Consider the following 25,601-nt stretch of genomic DNA (forward strand, 5'->3'; position numbering starts at 1 on the left):
GAACAAAGTCAGCATGGCTTTGCCTAAGGGAAGTGGATAAACATGTGGATAAAGGTGAACCAGTAGATGTAGTGTATTTGGATTTTCAGAAGGCATTTGACGAAGTCCCTCATGAAAGGCTTCTAAGAAAACTAAAAAGTTATGAGACAGGAGGCGTTGTCCTTTTGTGGATTACAAACTGGTTAAAAGACAGGAAACAAAGCGTAGGATTAAATGGCTAATTTTCTCAGTGGAAAAGGGTAAACAACTGGACAGCCCGGGACGGGTTCCCATCAGTCCTATCCTGGTTTCAGCGAATGGCCTCGTTTCTCCAACTTGAACGTTTAGACTTTGTACTGGGCAAGCGGAAGTCGGATAAACTGTACTGGGCCTGCTGGCAGGCTTGTGTTCTTCTGATGCCGACAGCTGTTCAAGAAGGGCTGCGGGCAAGTGGCTATGAGCTTGAATGGTGCAACCCAGGGTCTCAGTAGAGTGAGGGGGCTTAGGGGGTGGAGGGGGGAAGGGGAGGGAAGGGTAGTGTGTGGTGGTGTGAATGGCGTGTGGTGTGCATGAGGCAAAGTGAGGTGCAAATGTTAGTAGTATGAGGGGAACTGGTATGGGGAGAAAACAGAAAAAACAGATGGGCTGTAGTTATGAGGGAGGTCTCTGTTGTTGTTAGTTTGTTTAAACAACTTGTGTTGTATTGGATGTTTAGTATATTGGTTGTATCTACTGAGTGTGGGATTCACTGCCTATTCATGTATCCTCCCAATAAAAATTAGTTTGAAAAAAAAAAAGGAAAAGGGTAAACAGTGGAGTGCCTCAGGGATCTGTACTTGGACCTGTGCTTTTCAATATATTTATAAATGATCGGGAAATGAATATGATGAGTGAGGTTATCAAATCTGCAGATGATACAAAATTATTCAGAGTAGTTAAATCACAAATGGATTGTGATACATTGCAGGAGAACCTTGCGATTCTGGAAGATTGGGCATCCAAATGGAAGATGAAATTTAATGGGAAATAAACATTCCTGTAGTTACAGATGTTAGGTTCCATATTCGGAGTTACCACGCAGGAAAACGATCTAGGCATCAGAGTGGGTAATATATTGAAATCATCAGCTCAGTGTGCTGCGGCAGTCAAAAAAGCAAACAGAATATTAGGAATTATTAGGAGTGAATAAAACAGAACATGTCAGAATGCATCTATATCACTCCATGGTGAGACCGCACCTTGAGTACTGTGTACAACTCTGGTCGCCGCACCCCAAAAAAAGTATAGTTGCCATGGAGAAGGTACAGAGAAGGGTGATCAAAATGAAAAAGGGGATGGAACAGCTCCCCTATGAGGAAAGGCTGAAGAGGTTAGGGCTATTCAGCTTGGAGTAGAGACAGCTGAGGGGGAGATATGATAGAGGTCTTTAAAATCATGAGAGATCTTGAACGAGTAGATGTGAATCGGTTATTTACACTTTCGTTTAATAGAAGGACTAGGTGGCATACCATGAAGTTAGCAAGTAGCACATTAAGACTAATCAGAGAAAGTTCTTTTTCACTCAGCTTAAGTTCTGGAATTTGTTGCCAGAGGATGTGGTTAGTGCAGTTAGTGTAGCTGGGTTTAAAAAAGGTTTGGATAAGTCTATTAACTGCTATTAATCAAGCTGATTTAGGGAATAGCCTCTCTAATCCTAGCATCAGTAGCATGGGGTCTACTTAGTGTTTGGGTACTGTGGGAAACAGGAAACAGGAATGCTGGGTTTGGTCACTGTTGGAAACAGGATGCTGGGCTTGATTGACCCTTGGTCTGATCTAGTATGACAATTTCTTATGTTCTTAGTGATGACATGGACCCATGGGACAGTGATTCCTAAAGGTACAAACCAGTTACTACTACTAATTATCATTCCCATAGTGCTACTAGATGTACATAGCACTCTACCAAAACATATAAGAGACAGTCCCTACTCAGTAGAGCTTACAATATAATCAAGACAAACATACAGGGCAAAAGAGACATTAGGCATTTCATTTCATCTTTTAAGGAAATAGGTTCCTGTTAGTACCCCAGATCAGTCCAGACGAGAGGGTTTATGCATCCCTACCAGCAGATGGAGGCAGAGAACAAAACTTTGAGGCACTGCTACATAAATGGGAGTGCCACCTGCAGTCCTTCAGTACTGACCTGTATTTCTCTGTCTCCAGCAGATGGTAGAGGTGCAAACCTGCAGTCTGGAATTGTTTAAAAAAAAAAAAAAAAAGATAAGAAGAGAGTTTGGCTCCCCGAGGTGTTAGGTTCCTTCCTGGGCTATCCCTCGGTTGGAGCAGGGCGAGCGGGGACTTGGTAATCGCTGTCCAGACTCAGCCCTTCTTGACAGGGGAAGTGGATAGCCAGGGGTCTTGGGTCTTTGCCGTGGCTGCAGTTTGAGGCAAGCTCGCCTCGATGCGGCTTCGTTTTGCAGCGATGTTTTCTTCCGGGGCCGCGCATTCAGGAAGGAGGAGGAGCACCTGCAGGTTTAAATGCGACTTTTTTCTTCGGGCCGTGGTGACGTGAGCTCCGCCACGGCTCTGCCGATCTGCCTGCTAGGTGTCGCTGCTCAGCCGCTCGTGGGATGAGGTCCACCGGCGGCCGCCCGAGCCTCCCTGCGCCCATGGGTATTGGCTCCCCTCGGGATACCACTGCTCGCGGCGCCCCCTAATACTCGGGGCCTTAGGCCCAGGCCTGGTTCGCCTAGTGCTTCCACCGGCCCTGGGAGAGGCGGGTACAAGGTACAAAGGGAAAAGGGATTGAGGGGTAGAAAGCATATAGGGAAAGGGGGTGAGAACATTTGCAGGGAGTCAGAAGAGGGGGGGGATCTGAAGGGAGGGAGTTGAGAAGAGGGAAAAGCCTTGGAAGAGGGGTGAGAAAGCGTAAAAGCCTTTTATGGAGGGTTAAAAAGGAGGAAAAGCTTTTGAAGAGCGAGAGGGAGCGAGTGAGATGGAAAGACCTAAGGGGACTGGGGAGGAGCTGAAAGGCAGTGGAAGGAGCGTTACTCTCATTTCTCACTTAGACCGCCAGCCTTCCATCTCCCTCTGTCACCCCCCTCTCCAGCCCCTTCATTTCCCCCTTTGATTTCACTTCTCTCTCAAGCTCTTATTCCTCCCATCTTCACCCTCTCTGCTCATCCTCCCCCAGCCCTCTGACCTCTCTCACCGGCCCCAGTTCCTTCCCTGTCATTCACCTCTCCCGGCATGGCCAAGCCCCTTTATTGTCTCTCTGATCTCCCACCTAGATTCCCATTCCCCCTTTTTACCTCCTCACTAGCCCCATTTCCAAATTCACCCCCTTCACAGTCCCCTCTCTTCTGTTTTGGTATTTTGCAGAGTGCAGGAAGGATTGCCTTTCTATTTCTCATCCTCCAGTATTGCACTGCTTATAGAATCTGGCTTCACGTTTTGTCCGCATGTTTCTGTTTCTGATTTGTGGTCCCTTGCTCTGTATTAGGCGCGAGTCTGTCCATGTTCTGAATGTGTGACGGAGGGGAGGAATTCTGCTTGCGTGTCGTTCCTGTGTGGGGATCTGTAGCAATTCAGCTTGTTCTGTTTCCCAATAGGAGGTGCATTGGTATTTTAGGCCTGGTGTAATATTTGTAGAGCTGCCTTTTCGTAGCTAGGGTTTTGCTGTTTGAGTCTTGGAAGTTTATAGATTCTGAGGGTCTTTTTTCACAGTTTTATGTTACTTTACAAAGTGTCAGTGGAAGGGAGTGGGTGTTGCTCTTCCTGAGGTGACATTACAATTTGAATATACATTTTGTTGACTGATAAGTTGTAATGGGGAAATGTTCTACCTGCTTTGCGGAGGGAATTTCTGTGGTTCTGGTGTGTGTTACAGAACTGGAGGTGCAGGGTTTTACTGAGATTCTGTCCCACTCTGTGTAGACTCCAGACCTCACTCCCATCTAGAACCAATGGTTGAACGATTCTATCAAATAAAGACAATGATAGGTTTATTTGAGGGGGGGGGGGACTGAAACTGACTGGGGGGGTTCTTTGTGCAGAGAAAGCAAATGTTGCTTACCTGTAACAGGTGTTCTCACAGGACAGCAGGATGTTAGTCCTCACATATCGGTGACATCATAGGATGGAGCCCAATCACGGAACACTTTTGTCAAAGTTTCTAGAAATTTGACTGGCCCCTACTGGGTATGCCCAGCATGGCACTAACCCTGCAGCCAGCAGGAGTCCCCCTTCAGTCTTGTTTAAAAAGCTACAGGAAGTGCCGAAAAATTAAATAAGAAACATAACGAACCCCAAACCGCGGGGCAGCGGGCGGGTTTTGTGAGGACTAACATCCTGCTGTCCTGTGAGAACACCTGTTACAGGTGAGCAACATTTGCTTTCTCACAGGACAAGCAGGATGGTAGTCCTCGCATATGGGCGAGTACCGAGCTGAGGATGTCAGAGTATGCACCAAATGTACCCAGGTGTGCAAGGCACTGGGACTGGGGTGAATTTTGGCCGAGGGCATCCTGAACCCTACCGGGCAGTTGGAAGGGTATTGGTACGTCAAGTTGTGAATAGGTTGCGTAGGACAGATTGGCCGAAGATGGAATCTTGTCTTCCGGCTTTGTCCAAGCAAAAGTGGGCTGTTAAGGTATGGAGAGAACTCCAGGTGGCAGCCCTGCAAATGTCAGGAAGCGGCACCGATCGTAGGTGTGCTACTGAAGTCAACATGACCCTCTCAGAGTGTGGTTTGACACGGTCTTGAAGTGGAATGCCTGCTTGCTGATAGCAAAAGGATATGTAGTCCGCTAACCCCCCAGGATTATTAGAAACTAATATTTCACCAATTATAGAATATTTAACTCTTAATATCAACCCCGACAAGCCTTCAATTCTTTTAGGAGATTTTAATCTACACATGAATGCATCTCCTCTTTCTTCTTCATGTTGTATATTAGTCGAAGCCCTGCAAGCCTTAGGTTTAGAATTGTTAACCCCATGGGCAACTCATATTCATGGACATGCTCTGGATCGAATCTTTGTTAATCCAACACTAATTAAACATGAAAAAACACACATCGGGCCTGTCCCCTGGTTAGATCATTACTTAATTTGTTCTAAAGTTTCCTATATCAGGCCCACTCTAACTGAAGAAAAAAAGTTATGTACTTTTGAATATAGGAAACCCTATAATTCCGAAATACTTCAGTCAGAATTAACTGAGTACCCATCCAAATCCCAAGCATCTCTAGATCCTACCGAGATGTGGTATAAGACAACTCAAGAAATAGCTGACAGAATAAATCCACTAAGACTCAAAGCAGTGCAACTTACTAAAAAGCAGAATCCTTGGTACAATAATGATCTAAGACAATTAAAACTTATATTACGTAGAAAAGAAAGAATCTGGAAGAAATCAAAAACTATTTTAGCATTAACTAATTATCGTATCTTTCTTGCCCATTATCGTAAAAAAATTATTATAGCTAAGAGGATTTATTATGATAATAAGATTCAAAGGTTTGGGTCCTGAATCTTCTGCTCCAGCGGGGGTGAGTGAACCGGGCTTCCCGGTGTCACCCCCGACGCGGCTGCCTACCTCGGCCGGGTCCTCGACCCTCAGCAGCGGTCTCAACCAGGTGGGGGTGGTCCTTTCAGAACCTTCCCAACCCCCCTGGGAGACTTACACCAAAGGAGACTTTTCTTCTCTTTTCTTCTTCTGAATGTCTTTTACCCTTTTTATGTATTTCTTTCTTCTTTTTTTTTTTTAACTATCCCTGACTAACTACGAAAACATGAACCAGGGATCCTAGAGACTGTGGGTGGACCTGCCCCATCTGCTGGAGACAGAGAAAGACTGAGGGGCTGTGGGTGGCACCTTACTATATGTAGAGAGCCCGACAGGTTTTACTCTGTCTCCATCTGCTGGTGCGGAGTCACAACCCAGGTGTCTGGACTGATCTGGGTACGTACAGGGAACAAGTAATGACTCTTCATCTGAATAAAAAAGCACTAGGAGTCGAGTGGAATCATTTAGACTAACTGTTTTATTAAAGCATGAGCTTTCGAGGACACAGTCCACACCATCAGATGCATGAAATGATGTACAGTTGATGTGTACAATATATACAGAACAGTGAGAAGACATGGGAAAAGGCAGGAAACGGTGTGGAGAGAGTGTGAATAGGATTGTAGTTTAGCCTACTGACAACTGAGGTAAGTGTGAATAGACAGAACGATCAGACAACAGTTCAGTTTATGCATATTTGTAGTGAGTCATGAATCCATTGCTTCTGTTCAGCCCTTGGGTGATGGTATTTAGATTTTTAATGAGTTCCAATTCAGCAGTTTCAGGCTGGAGTGCTCCTTTGAAGTTTTCATGTAGGAGTACGGCAACCTTAAGGTCAGATAGAGAATGTCAAGGAAGGTTGAATGTTGTCATTTCTAACCTCAGGTTTAAATCCTTTTACCTTTTCCTTATAGATTGTCCCGTTTGTCCTATGTAGACAGAAGCGGGACTTTGCTGGCAGGTGTTGGCATATATTAGATTGGAAGAAAAGCAGGAGAATGTGTCCCGCATGTTATAGTAGTCTGTTGCTTTGCCTGCTTAGACTGCACTCTAAGGTAATTCTCACACAAGTGTATCAGAATGTGTTCTACTGTTGCTCTCATAGTCCCCAGTCCAAGAAGTGTATTCCCCCTTAAAGCATAATCAATGAAGGCTGTATTAGTTGAAACGTAGAGGCACTCTTTGGGGAAGCTCCAGTCTTAGAGAGACTCCAAAGAAGGGGAAACGCTGGTTCCCTGCCCTGATGCAGGGAGTGACAATTCAGGGCAGGACTCTACTCAGTAGCTAACAGCAGTGTTTATCTGGCAGCTCACTGACGCAACAGTCTGATGTCAATACTGCAAGGCAGGGACAAAGAAAGAAAACATAACCTGTTGTACTGCTCCTGCTGAACAATTTAGGACTACTTAGCTGCAACTGGTCCTGCAGGTAGGGGGGTGGTAAACTCCTGGCTCCTATAGTGGAAGCTCCTGGACTCTCCTTCTGTCTCCTGGTAGCTGTGGTGGAAGTGGGGAGGGGGGGGATCCTCTCCCACTGCTGATATCTCTCCTCTCTGTTATCTAGTTCCCTTAAGGTCTAGCTCAGCTTGGTAGCTGGGCTCATTACCCCAACACACACAGCACTGATATTCCTCCTGCCTTAGGCTTTGATGTTTTTTTTTTCTCTTTTCTGATTGGTCTGAAGTTCTCATCCTGGGTAATGAGCTGGCTCCCCATTGGCTCCTGATAGTAACTGAACTTCCTGTGCCTCCTGTAATCAGATAATTGTTGCTTTCTGCAACAGCACAAGTCTCAGGCTGGATTTAAACTGAAACAGTTGTCACCAGTCCAGTTTTTTAATTTTTGTTTACACTATACATCCTTGTACAGGGTAAGGTCAGGAGGGCAGGGACCCAAATCAGGCAGTCCGGCCACATATGTAAAGGTCTTTGCCCTGTGCTGGGATAAATTTTCCTTTAAGTGTTGATTCCTTGACCAATTGCTCCATGAAGCAGTCGTTTATTACATCCAGGAACTTTAAGTCTCTAGCATGTCCTGATGTTACATTTACCCAGTCAATATTAGGATAATTGAAATCTCCCATTATTTCTGCACTGCCAAATTGGTTAGCTTCCCTGATTTCTCTTAGCATTTCATCATCTGACCATTTTGGTCAGGTGGACGGTTGTATACTCCTATCACTGTACTCTTACCCGACACACATGTGATTTCTACCCATATAGATTCTATTGAGCATTTAGTTTCTTGTATGATCTTTATACTGTTGGTCTCTGTTCTCTCCCGGACATGAAGTGCCACACCCCCACCAAGCTGATCCTCCCTATCATTGCGATATAATTTGTACCCTGATATAGCACTGTCCCTGAAGCAAACCTTCGGGTCATGGGAACGCCCTGTTGCCTATCTATCCAAAGGAATGGACAATGTTGCCAAGGGATGGCCCGGCTGCCTCTGAAGCATCGCTGCTGCATGCTTACTGATACCTGAAGCTGTCAAACTAACATTCGGACAACCCTTACAGATAACTACGCCTCATACTATCAGGGGATTGCTTGAAACTCATGGCCCGAAGTGGATGACCAACTCACGTCTCGTCAAGTACCAGGCCTTGCTCTGCGAAACACCTGAAATTCAGATACAAGACAGCAGCAACCTGAACCCGGCCACACTCATGCCGGCACCTGAACCAGTCATCCATGACTGTGGAGAAGTCATGGCTACCATTCACTCCAGCAGGCCAGACTTGAGAGACCAGCCCTGACGCTCTTCACCGACAGTAGTAGTCAGATAACCCAAGGAATATGATCCGCCGGATACGCAGTTGTATCTGAAGATGAAATCATCGAGGCCCAAACCTTACCTCCGGGGACCACTGCTCAAAAAGCCGAACTAATCGCCCTCACCCGAGCCCTGCAGTTGGCTGAGGGAAAAACTGTTAATATCTATACAAACTCTAGGTATGCCTTCCTCACAATTCAAGTTCATGGAGCATTGTACAAAGAAGGAGGTGTTTGTGGGAAATTTAATCTGTCTAATTGTTGCCTACAGATTGACGACCATCTGTGGCTTATAAAGCATGCCAGTGTTAGTTAAATGCCCCATTTGTTTGCCAGGACCTGTGTCTTTGCCATGTGCTTGCATTTTGCAAAGTGTGGGCCTTCCCTTATTTAGAAATGTCTCCAGATCTTCCAAGTCCACTCTGATCCCTTCTCTACAGACTTAGCAGAGGATGCTGCCACTGGAGCTGATATAGTGGGTGGACTCTGAGGAACATTGCCAAGGGCATCAGATGTGCTCTCTAACTGTGCTGCCTGCTCTTCAGCCACATCCTAATTTTGTCCTGCCTTCCCCATCAAAGAACTGGATAAGGTGGCTAACACACTACTATAAAGGCCTCCCAAATTTTCCCCATCTGGTACACTATCAATAGCTTCTATTTCAGGGAAAACAAGTAATGACTCTTCATCTGAATAAAAAAGCACTAGGAGTCGAGTGGAATCATTTAGACTAACTGTTTTATTAAAGCATGAGCTTTCGAGGACACAGTCCACACCATCAGATGCATGAAATGATGTACAGTTGATGTGTACAATATATACAGAACAGTGAGAAGACATGGGAAAAGGCAGGAAACGGTGTGGAGAGAGTGTGAATAGGATTGTAGTTTAGCCTACTGACAACTGAGGTAAGTGTGAATAGACAGAATGATCAGACAACAGTTCAGTTTATGCATATTTGTAGTGAGTCATGAATCCATTGCTTCTGTTCAGCCCTTGGGTGATGGTATTTAGATTTTTAATGAGTTCCAATTCAGCAGTTTCAGGCTGGAGTGCTCCTTTGAAGTTTTCATGTAGGAGTACGGCAACCTTAAGGTCAGATAGAGAATGTCAAGGAAGGTTGAATGTTGTCATTTCTAACCTCAGGTTTAAATCCTTTTACCTTGTCCTTATAGATTGTCCCGTTTGTCCTATGTAGACAGAAGCGGGACTTTGCTGGCAGGTGTTGGCATTGGAAGAAAAGCAGGAGAATGTGTCCCGCATGTTGCTGATGATGTGTCCAGAGATGGCATTGTCTGGGATAATATGTGGAAAGTGTTGGCATCTCCTTTTCTGGCAAGGTCTGGGTCCTGGGTTGGTGTCCTTGTACTATTTGCAGCGGCTGATGAGTATCTTTTGAGGTTGAGGGGCTGCTACACCAGACTAGCACAGCTATCCCTCTGAAGATTTTTCATGTAAATCAGTGGAGGAAAATTTGGCTTTCGCTGCAACCTCTGCAGCAACATTTTCTCTCTCGCTGAACACAGAAGACTGGAGAGAAAAACACTCACTGTTATCTGCACTCTGCAGCAGTGACACATCATCAAGCTCGTATGCCAGTTTCTTTAGCGTAAAGCTGGCTCCTGCTGTTGTAGTAGTCCAGAAGAAATCCCTCTTCAGTTTCAGGGCAGGACCTCATTTTTGGTTTTTACCTGCCGGTGCCAGTGCAAAAGTGCACAATTTTGGACACATTTAAATTTACTTCATCTGCTCTGCCTTTCCCTCTCCCTCACATCATTGTATAGATGTCACCGGGGATGTTAAGATTACAACAACGATTTAACATTTTTCCATGGTATTTTAATGCCCACTGCCTAGTGCCCACTGCACACACTTTGCCTTCTGCCAGGCAAACAGTGAGTGTCATCCTGTCTGCTCTGTCTGCACTATTTCTCTGTCACAGACAGGCTTCACAATACAGCCTGTTATGCTGCACTTTCTGGCCTGCCTTCACTGCTCGCTTATCCCCAGTACTACCTAGCTCCCACTGCCCACTCTGTGCCCACTGGCAGTCATACAGAGAATAAATAACTAATCTGAAGTGTAGCTAAGGCTTCAATCACGAAAAAGGATAAACAGAACAGAAAGCGAAGCAACACAAATCTACAATGATGCAGAGATATTGTGATGCCATGCTGCCTCCATGGTTTGTTTTCCTGCCTTGTGTTAATGGGCTGCCACAGCAAAAATCCTTACCAAGAACTCAGAGAGAGCTCAGAGCTATGCTTTCACACAGACAATGTCTAGAGAAACAATGCAGAGCAAGGCTGTGACATGCTCATTCTTCGAGCTCAGCATCACTGTAACCCGCTCTGCGGCATTATAGGAGACTAGGAAAATGCTCCGCTGCGATACATCATAACTCTCATTGCTTGACGGAATTCCAATCCGTCCCTTCTCTGCAGCCTGCCCGCTCCACAGTGTATGAACCTTTCTCCATACATTTGCAACTGTTGCTATGCCTATGATTTCCATGGGTCTTTTGACTATAATCGCTTAGAGAAATCATTCTGTTTGACAGAAATGAAACAAGTAGGATTCCTTTAGTTCACGGGTCCCCTTCAGCTCATTTTGGACCCTAAGAGTTTAGAGTCAGAGTTTAAAGCTTTTAAAAAAGCTCTAAAAGCATGGCAGTTCGAACAGGCTTATATTGACTATCTTGAAAAAAAGGACTCATTGGTTTAAAGAAACATTATTTTTATCTTTGTTTTATGTTCATTTGTTAATAATTGATTAACAGTTTTATTTTTTATCATATTTTACTGTACCTTTTAGATATTTCAGTTTGATTTTATGATTTTGTAACATGTAAACCGTGGTGATGTATATTATGAACGATGGTATACAAGAATTTTTAATAAATAAAATAAATAAATAAAAAAGAAACAAGTTGGCTCCACTGATTTCATTTTTATATTTTGTTTTCAATGAATGCACTTCTCTAGCTGAGATGCTTGTTCAATTAGTCCTCCTTTAGGCGGGCATCAAGGGTTCGACGGTTGCTCACAGATTTACAAGAAAGGATCAGTTGGTTCCATAGTGTAGTGGATATCACATCTGCTTTACATGCAGAAGGGCCTGGGTTCAATCCCCAGTGGAGTCATTTTTAACTTGCTGCAGAAACAAGATACTGAAAAAGCAAGTTGAAGACCAATGGGTTCCATATATGTGCAGTGGAAACCCCACCTGTCAGGTTTTCAGGATACCCACAATCTATATGCATGGGATAGATTTACAGGCCCTTCCTTCTATGTTTGCTACTTGAGCTCATGCGAATTCATAGCAGATATCGTCTTCCCCAGAAGAAGTGTGGGAATGGCTACTGGAGACAAAATAAGGAAGCTTTAAGTAAACTCCTAAGACAACATCTTGTGTGGTAAAAAGAATTCAGCAGTGACTCTAGTAAAACAAATTTTTCATGGTAGATAGGATGGCTCTTGGAAGATCTATTTTTTGCCAAGAGTAAAAAATGTTAGAATGTGAATGGTGGCTGAGGCGATTATCCCATGAATTATTCAAACAGTATTCTAAAATAACTGGATAAGTGTTTGAAAGTGTAATAAGGAAGAGCTCAGTCAAGGAAATGGTTCCATGGTGTAGAGGTTATCACATCTGTTTCACACACAGAAGGTCTTGGGTTCAAGTCCCAATGGAGCCACTTTATGTTTCTAGCAGTGGATGAGCATTTTATAGATGTTCAGCCAACAGCTGTATTGGTGTCAGTGAATGCTTGCATTGTTATGGGACCTTGTTAGGAACAGCTTGGGAGCAATCCTACAAAGATCTTGCAAGCACAGCTATCCAGGAGGGTTGAGTGCAATAGAAGACAGTGACAATAACTGTCTTGCACTAGTCCTGTTGTCCCTGAGGTGGTCATCCCCTGTGATGGACTGCAACAGTATATCCTTGGCAGTATGGACTGGAATGACAGGGCAGAATGAATGCAAAAGTTGGTCATTTCCTTGCAGTTACTTCCTGAGAGAAAATTAGCATTTGTAGAAAGACCTCAGGTGCTAGTGGAGGATCCTCAAAACATCTTGCTTCACTATTATCCTTGTAGTTCTATTTTCAAGCCCTCATTCTTTACTAGCTGCAGGGGCTGGCTATCAAGGGCATTTATTTCAGAACTGCCCCTTTTTCTAACTTTGACTGCTGCTTCTCTCCTGTCCTGGGACATTGCTATTGAAACCTGTTCCATTTCTTCCATCGTAGCTTTTCACTTCTCATGCTTGGCAGGGGGCTGCTTGCCTCTTACCTGAATGATGGAAAGGGTTGAGGGCATGGGATCAGATTGGGAAACACTTTTCCTCTTTTCTGCCACTTCCAAACGCCCCAGATGCTAGTCCTAAGGGCTGCTGCTTCTGTGGCTTATAAAGCATGCCAGTGTTAGTTAAATGCCCCATTTGTTTGCCAGGACCTATGTCTTTGCCATGTGCTTGCATTTTGCAAAGCGTGGGCCTTCCCTTATTTAGAAATGTCTCCAGATCTTCCAAGTCCACTCTGATCCCTTCTCTACATACTTAGCAGAGGATGCTGCCACTGGAGCTGATATAGTGGGTGGACTCTGAGGAACAATGCCAAGGGCATCAGATGTGCTCTCTAACTGTGCTGCCTGCTCTTCAGCCACATCCTAATTTTGTCCTGCCTTCTCCATCAAAGAACTGGATAAGGTGGCTAACACACTACTATAAAGGCCTCCCAAATTTTTCCCATCTGGTACACTATCAATAGCTTCTATTTCAGGGAAAACAAGTAATGACTCTTCATCTGAATAAAAAAGCACTAGGAGTCGAGTGGAATCATTTAGACTAACTGTTTTTATTAAAGCATGAGCTTTCGAGGACACAGTCCACACCATCAGATGCATGAAATGATGTACAGTTGATGTGTACAATATATCTACAGAACAGTGAGAAGACATGGGAAAAGGCAGGAAACGGTGTGGAGAGAGTGTGAATAGGATTGTAGTTTAGCCTACTGACAACTGAGGTAAGTGTGAATAGACAGAACGATCAGACAACAGTTCAGTTTATGCATATTTGTAGTGAGGCATGAATCCATTGCTTCTGTTCAGCCCTTGGGTGATGGTATTTAGATTTTTAATGAGTTCCAATTCAGCAGTTTCAGGCTGGAGTGCTCCTTTGAAGTTTTCATGTAGGAGTATGGCAACCTTAAGGTCAGATAGAGAATGTCAAGGAAGGTTGAATGTTGTCATTTCTAACCTCAGGTTTAAATCCTTTTACCTTGTCCTTATAGATTGTCCCGTTTGTCCTATGTAGACAGAAGCGGGACTTTGCTGGCAGGTGTTGGCATATATTAGATTGGAAGAAAAGCAGGAGAATGTGGCCCGCATGTTGCTGATGATGTTGTGTCCAGTGATGGCATTGTCTGGGATAATATGTGGAAAGTGTTGGCATCTCCTTTTCTGGCAAGGTCTGGGTCCTGGGTTGGTGTCCTTGTACTATTTGCAGCGGCTGATGAGTATCTTTTGAGGTTGAGGGGCTGCTACACCGACTAGCACGGCTATCCCTCTGAAGATTTTTCATGTAAATCAGTGGAGGAAAATTTGGCTTTCACTGCAACCTCTGCAGCAACATTCTCTCTCGCTGAACACGGAAGATTGGAGAGAAAAACACTCACTGTTATCTGCACTCTGCAGCAGTGACACATCATCAAGCTCGTATGCCAGTTTCTTTAGCGTAAAGCTGGCTCCTGCTGTTGTAGAAGTCCAGAAGAAATCCCTCTTCAGTTTCAGGGCAGGACCTCATTTTTAGGGATGTGAATCGTTTTTCAACGATTAAAATTATTGTCCGATAATTTTAATATCGTCTTAAATCATTATAGAACACAATACAATAGAAATTCTAACGATTTATCGTTAAAAATCGTTAAATCGTGTTAGTGCGCACTAACTCCCGTTAGTGCGCACTAATAGAAAATGATACAAATTGACACTTTCCAGGTCAGTAAAGGTCAGTTAGGAATGAATATGTATTCCTATTGGCTGGCTGCCCTCTTATCTATTGATGTTACCAAGGTTGCCACTGAGGTGATGGTTGGGAGGATGGGAAATGGAAACTCAGGAACACTAACAGAAAATGATACAAATTATTGACACTTTCCAGAAGAAGATCACAACACTCCTGGTATCAAGGATAGGGCACTGTGTGCAGGAAGATCACAACACCCCTGGTATTAGGGATAGGGCACTGTGTGCAGGAAGATCACAACACCCCTGGTATCAGGGATAGGGCACTGTGTGCAGGAAGATCACAACACTCCTGGTATTAATAGGGATAGGGCACTGTGTGCAGGAAGATCACAACACCCCTGGTGTCAGGGTTAGGGCACTGTGTGCAGGAAGATCACAACACTCCTGGTATTAATAGGGATAGGGCACTGTGTGCAGGAAGATCACAACACTCCTGGTATTAATAGGGATAGGGCACTGTGTGCAGGAAGATCACAACACCCCTGGTATCAGGGTTAGGGCACTGTGTGCAGGAAGATCACAATACTCCTGGTATTAATAGGGATAGGGCACTGTGTACAGGAAGATCACAACACCCCTGGTGTCAGGGTTAGGGCACAAGTTCTAGTCACATTGACTGATCACATTACTTTTTTTGTCAAGCTACCAACTGTTTCCATTTCCCATCCCCCATATGGATCTCTCTTCAGACATCAGGGATCTAGGAGCATGGCTTGACAACCAACTTAACTTAAAAAAAATTTATAAACACCACCACCAAGGACTGCTTCTATAAACTACAAGTCCTAAAAAAGCTAAAACCACTCCTAAACTTCAATGACTTTCGCCTCGTTCTACAATCCATTATTTTTTCTAAACTCGATTACTGCAACGCAATCCTACTTGGCCTCCCCGCCAACAGCATCAAGCCTCTACAGATGGTACAAAACGCCGCAGCCAGAATCCTAACACTAATAAAAGATACCATATCACCCCCATCTTGAGCAACCTCCACCGGCTACCCATCAAACAGAGAATCCTATTTAAAACCTTAACCATTATTCATAAAGCAATTCACAACATCGCACCTATATCACTACAAACTCAACTTCGTCCACACTTATCCTCCAGACCCATCAGAAGCGCCTACAAAGGCACTTTAGTCGCAGCTCCAGCTAAATCAACACTAAGAAAAAGAGCACTCTCAACTGCGGGACCACACCAATGGAATGCTCTCCCACCAGACCTACGCCTAGAACCCAGTCTACCAGAATTCAAAAAAAAGTTAAAAACCTGGCTCTTCAGGCAAGCTTTCCAACTTCCAGAATGTAACTAGGCACCTTCTCTGACCTCTTTTTAGCTCCTTTCACTGTATCGTGTCACTAACACCATAGATACTTAATTTATACACTTACTTACGCGCAGTTTTATTTAACAATCATTATTCTTATACTATATAACTGTATAGTTATTTATTATTACTCCTTTGTACCCCCTGAGAATAAATTGTTCCTAGTTTGTCCCCTTCTCACTGCAACTATCATGCACATGGTCTTAACCCAGTCAATCCACATAACTTGGATCATCTTTATCCAACTGTTAATTTGCAAAGTTTAATCCGCTAACTATATTCAGAACAAGAAGGCGTTTGGTGGTTCAGTGTCGCTATTCAAAGTTCCTTGTAAAAAGTTGAACCCACATATTGTTTCAAAATACGAAAAATGTTAAATGGTTTATTGTTACTGTTCAATGTTCCTTGTAATAAGCCCAGGTCGGACCGCTCCAACCAGGGTAACTTACTGTTTATTGTAAACCGGATTGATTTGTATTGTATACAGGAATTCCGGTATATAAAAATTAAAAATAAATAAATAAAATAAATATATTGTCAGTGGGAACCTTGGTAACATGAATAAATAAGAAGGCAGCCAATAGGAATACATATTCATTCCTAAACTGACCTTAACTGACCTGAAAAGTGTCAAATTGTATCATTTTCTGTTAGTGCGCACTAATCGGAAAAAACGATTTTTTAACGAAACAATCGTGCCAAACACGATTTTCTTCTCCTGCCAGACGATTTCAATCATTAAGACGATAGGGGACACGATTCACATCCCTATTTACTTAGGTGGCGCACCACAACATCTCTAGTGGAACAATTTGAATCCCAAACTATCCAACAAGAGAAAAGTAGATGCAGAAGGAAGACAATTTCATGAAAGATGGGAAAGTGAATACATGTTTGTGCTTCAAGGAGAAAAACCAGTATGTCTTTTGTGTTATAAGGCAGTGGCGGTGTTCAAGGAATACAATACATGAAACTAAGTATGCTAAATATAGCCTCCAAGAAAAACAACAAATGGTCCAAGAATTAGAAGTCAGACTGCAATCGCAGTAGAAGATGTTCACAAAAGGTGCAGCCAAAAATGATGCAGCAGTGAAAGCTAGCTTTATTGTGGCTGAAGAAATCGCTTGGGCTTCTAAGTGTTTTTCAGAGGGTGAATTTTTGAAGGTGTGCCCCGGTCAGATACAGATTTTTAAAAATGTCAGTTTGTCAAGAAACACCATCGCAAACTGGGTTAAGGAACTAGCAGGAAATCTGACAACACAGCTGGCCGAAGAGGCATGCAGTTAACTGGCTTTTTCATTAGCTGTTGATGAAAGCACAGACAACACAGATACAGTGCATCTATCCAGTTTTATAAGAGGCATGAAGGCAGACTTCTCTATCACTGAGGAGCTCTTGGATGTAGTTGCCATGGGATGACAACAGGGAAGGACATTTTTGATGTGGTGGAGAAGTCCATAAGTCATCATGGGAAAAGTTGATGGGGCTAACTACTGATGGTGCACCTGCCATGTGTAGAGAAAAAACGGGCTTGGTTAGATTAATGAAGGAGAAAATGCAAGGAATTAACTGCCACACACGTTTGATAATGTATCATTGCATTAATCCATCAAGAAGCTTTGGTGGAAAGGTTCTGGAACTTGATAATATAATGACCACGGTCACGAAAACAGTGAACTTCATTCGGGCACGTGGCTTGAATCATCGACAGTGCCAGGTGTTTTTGCAGGAGATTGATTCAGAACATGGAGACATGTCCTACCATACAGAAGAAAGGTGGCTGAGTAGGAGCGCAGTCCTTAAACAATTTTTTGAGCTTAAAGAAGAAATTGCACTTTTCATGCAAAGTAAAGGAAAACCCTTGCCTGAAGTGTTGGAACCAAACTGGTTGTGTGACATAACAGATCATCTCGCCCAACTGAATCAGAAGCTGCAGGGACACAAACAAGCCATAATGCAGATGTCTGACATGATCACAGCTTTCCAGCGTAAACTTCACCTATGGAAGTCCCACGTGGACCAGGACAATCTTGTTCACTTTCCTGTTTGTCAGAGCATCTCAGCCTCATTTCCCAGTGCTTTTTCAACTGTTCGGTTGGCTACCAAACTGGGCAGGTTAATTAATGAGTTTGATCGGCGTTTCTCTGACTTTAGAACACAGCACTCAAGCTTTGCCATCAAAGCCAATCCTTTCAGTACTGAAGTCAACAATGCACCCCATCACCTTCAGATGGAGTTAATTGATATTCAAAGTGATAATGGCCTGAGAGCAAAGTTCGAGGATGTTAAAATTGAGGACTTTTACCGTCTACTATCCCCCTGCTTTGATGCCACAGCTTCGACTTCATGCTGCCCTTATTCTGTCCATGTTTGGGTGCACCTATGTGAACACATGTTTTTGATAATGAATCTAAACAAGACTAAGCATAGATCATGCATAAGAACATAAGAAAATGCCATACTGGGTCAGACCAAGGGTCCATCAAGCCCAGCATCCTGTTTCCAACAGTGGCCAATCCAGGCCATAAGAACCTGGCAAGTACCCAAAAACTAAGTCTATTCCATGTAACCATTGCTAATGGCAGTGGCTATTCTCTAAGTGAACTTAATAGCAGGTAATGGACTTCTCCTCCAAGAACTTATCCAATCCTTTTTTAAACACAGTTATACTAACTGCACGAACCACATTCTCTGGCAACAAATTCCAGAGTTTAATTGTGCGTTGAGTAAAAAAGAACTTTCTCCGATTAGTTTTAAATGTGCCCCATGCTAACTTCATGGAGTGCCCCCTAGTCTTTCTACTATCCGAAAGAGTAAATAACCGATTCACATCTACCCGTTCTAGACCTCTCATGATTTTAAACACCTCTATCATATCTCCCCCTCAGTCGTCTCTTCTCCAAGCTGAAAAGTCCTAACCTCTTTAGTCTTTCCTCATATGGGGAGTTGTTCCATTCCCCTTATTTTGGTAGCCCTTCTCTGTACCTTCTCCATCGCAATTATATCTTTTTTGAGATGCGGCGACCAGAATTGTATACAGTATTCAAGGTGCGGTCTCACCATGGAGCGATACAGAGGCATTATGACATTACCGATGACAACCTCCATGCTGTTTTACAGATTGCCACAGCACAAGACCTACAACCAGACGTAGCCACACTGACCACGGGAAAACGGTGGCAGACATTCAGCCAGAAAACAAAACAGGTAAGCATTTTTACAAACCTGTTTTATGTTATTTAACAATATGTTCAGCCTTATGGTTGCCTTCAATGGGCTATAAATGTGACTATGCCTAACTGGCATAGCTACATTTATATAGTTGCAGAATTACTAATGGCCCTTTGAAGACAACCATAAGGTTGATGTGGCCTTCGGTGAAAATGGGTTTGACACCCCTGCTATAGAAGTACAAGGAGGGGTGGACTCTTATCCAACCAGGCTAATCCATGTTTTTATTTCTGTTTAATTTTCCAAGGAATTCTGGAATATATTTTTGACTTGGCAGTTGTGGGGTAGGATTTATGGAAACATGGAACAAACAGTTTTATTACATTTTATTTACAAGCAACAAAAGGAGATCAAGTAAGTTAAAAAAAAAAAAAAGGTAGGATAGTTAGCAGGGTTTTAGAGGTTGGAGATAGTTGGGTAAAAGAGAGGCAGGTTAGGTAGGGGGTTTAAGAAGGAGGGAACAAGGAATAGGGCCTATTGTGTCGCTGCATGCAGGTTGTAAAATCCCACCACATATGCTTGTGATTCGGCACTCACATGCACATGCGTGCTCTGATATAAACTCATATGGGCGGGTAGCGGATTTTATAACCGCGTGCACATGGATGCCCGCGTGCATGTTTGAAAGTTACCATCCCTTTCTCAGACTGCAGTATGTTCACACACTCATCTATAATACCAATCTCACACTTTTCTACTCTATACATTCAGTATTTATTTATTTATTTAGGTAGTTTATATACCGTCGTTCCAAAATAAGATCACAATGGTTTACAAAATCAGCATTCAAATTCTGGGTCAACATTCATATTTTAGGTCAATGCAACAGCAAATACATATTCTATGTCATATTCATACATAATCTTGTTCAACGTAACAGCAAATACATATTCTAGGACAACACATCAACATCGAGTACAAGTTAACTAGGGTGCAATGGTGGTGGTTTTAATCTATTTTTTCCATTTCATTATTCTTCATGTAATACTCAGTTTGTTGTCTTGTTACATTTTACATTGCTCAATACTTATTGCTCAATCTACTCACCTAATCTATGGTTCTGACAATGACGTAATCGGCATATTGGTATTTTACGTTAGGTCATATACTTTTCTAAAGAGCCATGTTTTCAGTTCATGTTTGAAACTCTTTCTTTCTGTTATTATATGTAGTGGCTCTGGAAGAGAGTTCTACAACATGGGGCCAGCTATGGAAAACATTTGATCTTTTATTTATGTTAGATGAGTTTTATGTGTTGTAGGCACTTTAGAAGTCCTTTATTTTGCAATCTTAGGGCTCTCTGCAATGTGTATTGTTGAAGTGTCACTCCTAATAATTATGTGTTAATGTTGTTGATTATAGTAAACATTAAATTTTACTATAATCATATAAACATTAAAAACATTAAATTGTTTTTATCCAGGTTATTTCTACCCTGTTCATTGTAAAACAAGACTGTGTCTCTGTTATTTTTTTGCTTGTTGTAATGTAAACCGACGTGATAATTAATCTTGTTAATTGAACCTCGGTATATAAAAATTTATAAATAAATAAAGTTAATACTTTATAATGAATTCTGGATTGAACAGTGAGCCAGTGCAGTGCTATCAGTGAGGGAGCGATGTGGTCAAATTTCCTTGTCCCTAGTAAGAGTCTAGCAGAAGCATTTTGTAGTAGCTGTAGTGGTTTTAATAGTCCCGAGTGTAGGCCTAGTAATAGGGAGTTGCGGTAATCAATGTTTGAAAATATTAATGTTTATAAAACTGTGCAGAAGTCCTGTATTGTTAGTAATGGTTTCAGCTGATGTAATATTCTTAGCTTGGAGTATCCTGTTTTAATTAATTTGCTTATATGCTTTTTAATTGTAAAGTTCTCATCGATCTGTATTCCTAGGTCCCATACTTGAACTGAGGGAGTAATGGTAAAATTTCCTAGGTTTAAGGCTGGCGGTTTGATTATCGTGGAATTTCTTCTTAGCCACGCAATTTTAGTTTTTCTTGTGTTTAGTGTTAGTTTCAATTGTGATAGTTTTTGTCAGAGTCGATGCAGTTTTTTCAAATGATTTGTTAAATGTCATCTGCATATAGGAAGAAGTTGATTCCTAGTCATCGTCATTTGATGAGTCACTGTTGTTTATTTAATATTTATTATTCTCATGTTCTGAAACTCCGTTTATTGTAACGCCTCACCGCGATTGTTTTGTTTTATGTAAACCGACCTGATTTGATATTTGTATCGAGAACGTCGGTATATAAAAATGCTAAATAAATAAATAAATAAATAAATAGTTCCGCTAGTAATGTTCATAGAGGCAGCAAATAGATGCTGAATAGTATAGCCAAGAGTGCTGAACCCTGGGGGATACCTGTATTGATTGGGAAGGTGTTAGATATGTGATTGTCCAGTTTTACTTGGAATGAGCTATCTGCTAGGAAGGAAGAGAACCATTTGATAACATTTCTGTCTATTCCAATCTGCTGGCATAGCAGGGTATGGTTTAGTTTTTCAAGGGCTGCTGTTATCAATTAGTACTAGGATATAGGATTCATCGTTGCCAAACCTCTGTAATACAGGGTCAGATAATGAAGGGGGTTATTTTCTAAAGCTTTATCACGTGCATTAGGGCCCTAACGCACGCAATAAGGCCATATCGCATGCAAAAACAGCCTTTTTGCATGCAATATAATGCAAATTAGGGGGAGGGGGGGGGGGCGGAGTTGGAGGTGGCTTTGCCGGCGGCGATAATGTTACTAACATTATCGTCGGCAGAAGCGCACCGAATAGCACCACCTTTCACGGTGGCACTATTCGGTGCAAAAGCTGGCAGCCGGCGCACTGCCGTGGTGCGAAGGCTGTGGGCTTTCGCAGGCCCGCTGCCCCCTTCGCCCCCACCTTTGCAGGATTCATCATTCTGCAAAGAATGAAGAATCCAGGCCAAAATGAGTGCGGTTTCTGATGAGTGATCTTTTCTGAATCCGAATTGGTTTGGGTATAGAATGTTATTGTCTTCTAGGCAGCTTTCTAATTGTGATAACACTGCTTTTTCTAGGACTTTAGCGATGAAAGGTAGGTTGGAAATTGGTTAGTAATTGTCCCAATCATCAATTCTGCCAGTTTTATTTTTTAGGATTGGTTTAATCACAGCTTGTTTTGCTCTATCAAAGACCTATCTTTCTGATAGTGAGTGGTTGATCATGGTTGCAATTGTTGGAGTTATTACGCTATGGACTGTTTTCAGGGAACTTGTGGGGATTGTGTCCAATCGGTGGACAGCAGGCATAATTTTGTAATGATTTGGTTAATTTCAAGTTTAGATACTGTGTCGAATGAGTTCCATTTTGCTTTCCCATGTTTTTCTTCAGGTTCTTTTGTTGGTAAGCAGGTGGAGAATTGTATTTTTAACCTATTGATTTTATCTAACAAAGAAGAAGCATATGCATTGCATGAGTTCTTTGAGAAGTCATAGTTATTCGAGATGGAGGAAGATGGGTTCTTGATTAAGTTTTTAACTGTTTTGAAGAGTAATTTGGAATTAAACATTACCCCATAAATTTGTTTAGTGCAATAGTCTTTTTATGCTTTATTCATTTGTTCTAGGTATTTTGTTAATTGTAATGTATATTTTCCTAGGGATTCCGTAGATTGGCTTTTCCGCCATTGCTTTTCAGATTTTCTCAGGGTTTGTTTAGTGTTTCTTAGCTGTTCACTATACCAAGGTTTCTTATGTTTAGAGGTATTGCGCTCTTTTTGGAACTTTTTTTCTGGACTGGGCATAGGTTATCGGCTATTTCATTGCTGATTTTATCCCAGGAGTCAAAAGCTAAGAAGACATTATCATGCTTAAAATCAGTTATCTTATTTTTAATGGTTTCAAGTATTTTAGGTTCTATCTTTTTTCTGTATGTGAATGATTGATTCATATGTTATTGTTTACTGTGTGTTGAGGAAGGTTATTTCTGCTTTTATTAATTGCTGATCGGACCAAGGTAGTATGTTGTAAGATGAATTGATTATGCAGTTACTGTGATTGGCGAATATTAGGTCCATAATGTGTCCTGCTTTATGAGTTGGGTTGGTTATAAGTTGTGACCAACCCATTGCTTCTATAGTATCTAGAAAGATTTCACATGTTGTAGTTTTAGGTATGCTGTCTACATGTAGGTTAAAGTCCCCTACGATTAGAGGGAATTCAGGTAATGGAAACGCTTTGGTGAAAATTTCGATTAGGAGTAAGCAGTCTTTTTGAAGTGTTCCAGGTGGACAGTAGGCCATACCTATGTTTAATTGTGTTGATTTTAATATTGCCATCTCGTAGGGAGGGTTAATTTGAACTTTGTAGGGTTTAAGTTTAAGTTCTTTTTTACTGATTATTAATATACCCCCTACCTTTACGTTTGTGTCTAGGGAAGTGAAAGATCTCATAGTTGGGGTGATCAATTTGATTTAAGAGAACATTGTCATTGCCTTTCAGCCATGTTTCAGTAATGCAGAAGATAGGATTTAGTTTATCTAGCAGATCATTTATCAATGGGATGTTCTTTGCCAGTGATTGAACATTCAGTAAGAGGAGAGTAAGCATTAGGCAGGAAGAGATTGCAGGAAAATTGTTGGTTATCGTGGGGTAGATCAGCTTTGTGCTCTATCTTTGCTTGTGTTTTGAAGTTCTATGAAGAATTCCATATATTCTTTGTCCTGTGATAGTTTCAATGAGATGGGTTGATTCCATTATAATAGCTGTTTGTTTAGGGCAGTATTTAAATATTTAATGCAGATGTCACTTCAGGCATGCATGAAGGGGGACGCAAAGGGGCATGCCTTTGTGTGTGCGTCTCTTAGTGCAAGCGCCTTCGGCATTGCTGCCGTGGCTCTGAAGGTGTTAGTGGGCAAGTGGTGGGCAAGTTATATGGGAGTGGGGCAGTTACATCAGCGCCGGTGTCGATTTGTTTATTTATTTAATAATTTTTATATACTGACTTTTCATGCGAGCATATCAAATCGGTTTACAGTAGTTAGCAAATATTCATTTAAAAACATTTGTATTTCCAAAAGAAGAAAGGAAGTAGATACATAGTTTCATAATGTAAATAAATAAAATAGTAAACTAAAATAGGTTAAATAATCATAACATTTAAACAATTAGAGAAGCAGTTATAGGTAAGGGTAGAGATATTAAAATAAAAGATATATATGTTACCTTGGTTTAAAATCAGTAGTTTGAAATCATTATGTTAACAGCTCTTGGAAGGCTTGTTTAAAAAGCCAAGTTTTAATCCCCTTTTTAAATAATTTGAAGTCTGCTTCTAATCGTAATTCCTGTGGAATAGAGTTCCATAGTTGGGGTCCAGCAATAGAGATAGTTCTTTCTCTTACATTATTAAGATGCGCAATTTTGGGGGAGGGAATTGGCAACATCCCTGTACTGGTTGATCTAGTAATTCTTGAAAGGATGTGGAAATGAAGAGATGAAGTTAGCCATTCAATTTTTTCATTGTAGAGGGTTTTATGACTTAGGGACAAGATTTTATGCTGGGCCCTGTATTTGACCGGTAGCCAGTGAAGTTCTTTTAATATTGGGGTGATATGTTCAGATTTTTTAGTTCCGGTCAAAGGTCTAGCTGCTGAGCTCTGGAGAAGTTGAAATGGTCTTGTAATATTTGCGGGTAGGCCTAAAAATAGTGAGTTGCAGTAGTCTAATCTCCTGGGGGTGGGGAGGGCGCTCCTTGTGTTGTTCCTGAAGCCAGCCTCCAACTGTGGTAAAAGGGCCAGACAGGCTCCACTTCCTGCTGACCCAGCTGCTCGCCGAGGCAGTCTGCCCTGCCACTCTCCCCAGTGCTGATCTCGGCATTGACGCTGCAGCTCTGAAGGTTTTAGTGGGTGGGTGGTGGGTAGACTATGTGAGGGCGGGGCAGTCACATTGGCGCTGCTGTTGATTGCTCATCTCCTCCTTCCTGGGAGAGGAGGGTGCTCCTTGTGTTGTCCCCAAAGCCGGCCTCCAACGGTGGTATGGAGAATGTCTACCACTCCTCCGATGTAAATTTTGTAGAGCAGAATATATAATCCCAGCTAGCTCCATGGAGCTGTTTCCAAAACTCCAACTACCTCATTCTTTTATCTTGATATAAGTCTTTTCTCTGCATGATAAGCATCTGGACCAGACCTATCCATGCTGTGATCTAAGATAGTCTTAAAATCCCTAGCAATCAGTACCAGTCCCTTGCACTCGGCACTTACCAGTTCAAATATTTCTTGATAGAATGACTTACCATCTTCATTAGGCTATATATGTTTTCCATGGCTATTTCTTACCACTTAAGATATCACTGAACCAGCAAATAAATAGCCCTCCAGTTTTTCTACTTGATCAGAACCAATAACATTGAATTTTTTGTCTAACAAAATGGCTATGCGTCTTTTCTTCTTGTCCTCAAATGGCCCAGCACACTTCAAACCATTCCATCTTTATCTTAGTGTGTTCACTTACCCCATCATTCATCAAAAAGTGTTAGTAACACATTGATAATGCCCAAGATAAGAAAAAGGGGTGTGTTTATGGAAATGTTTGAGTTACCACGTGGTGTAGTAACTTACCGTGCCACGATCCCTATTTTTCATAGAGAGAGAGAGAGAGACTGAGAAAAGACTATCTATAAGGCCCTCATAGTAGTTAAGTATTTATATCTATAGGACAGCCATCTAATAGT

At 42.2% G+C, this 25,601-nt stretch overlaps 2 non-coding genes and 1 pseudogene across 2 annotated transcripts; all 3 read left to right on the forward strand.

Moving 5' to 3' along the window:
* Positions 1 to 296: 296 nt before the first annotated feature.
* Positions 297 to 22,509, forward strand: LOC115099547 (annotated as a pseudogene).
* Positions 11,378 to 11,450, forward strand: TRNAV-UAC. The gene has a single exon. It is a non-coding gene; the product is annotated as a tRNA-Val (tRNA).
* TRNAV-CAC lies at positions 11,933 to 12,005 on the forward strand. Its single transcript has one exon. It is a non-coding gene; the product is annotated as a tRNA-Val (tRNA).
* Positions 22,510 to 25,601: the final 3,092 nt, after the last annotated feature.

This window comes from Rhinatrema bivittatum, chromosome 9 (assembly GCF_901001135.1).
Source record: "Rhinatrema bivittatum chromosome 9, aRhiBiv1.1, whole genome shotgun sequence".
Lineage (NCBI taxonomy): Eukaryota > Metazoa > Chordata > Amphibia > Gymnophiona > Rhinatrematidae > Rhinatrema > Rhinatrema bivittatum.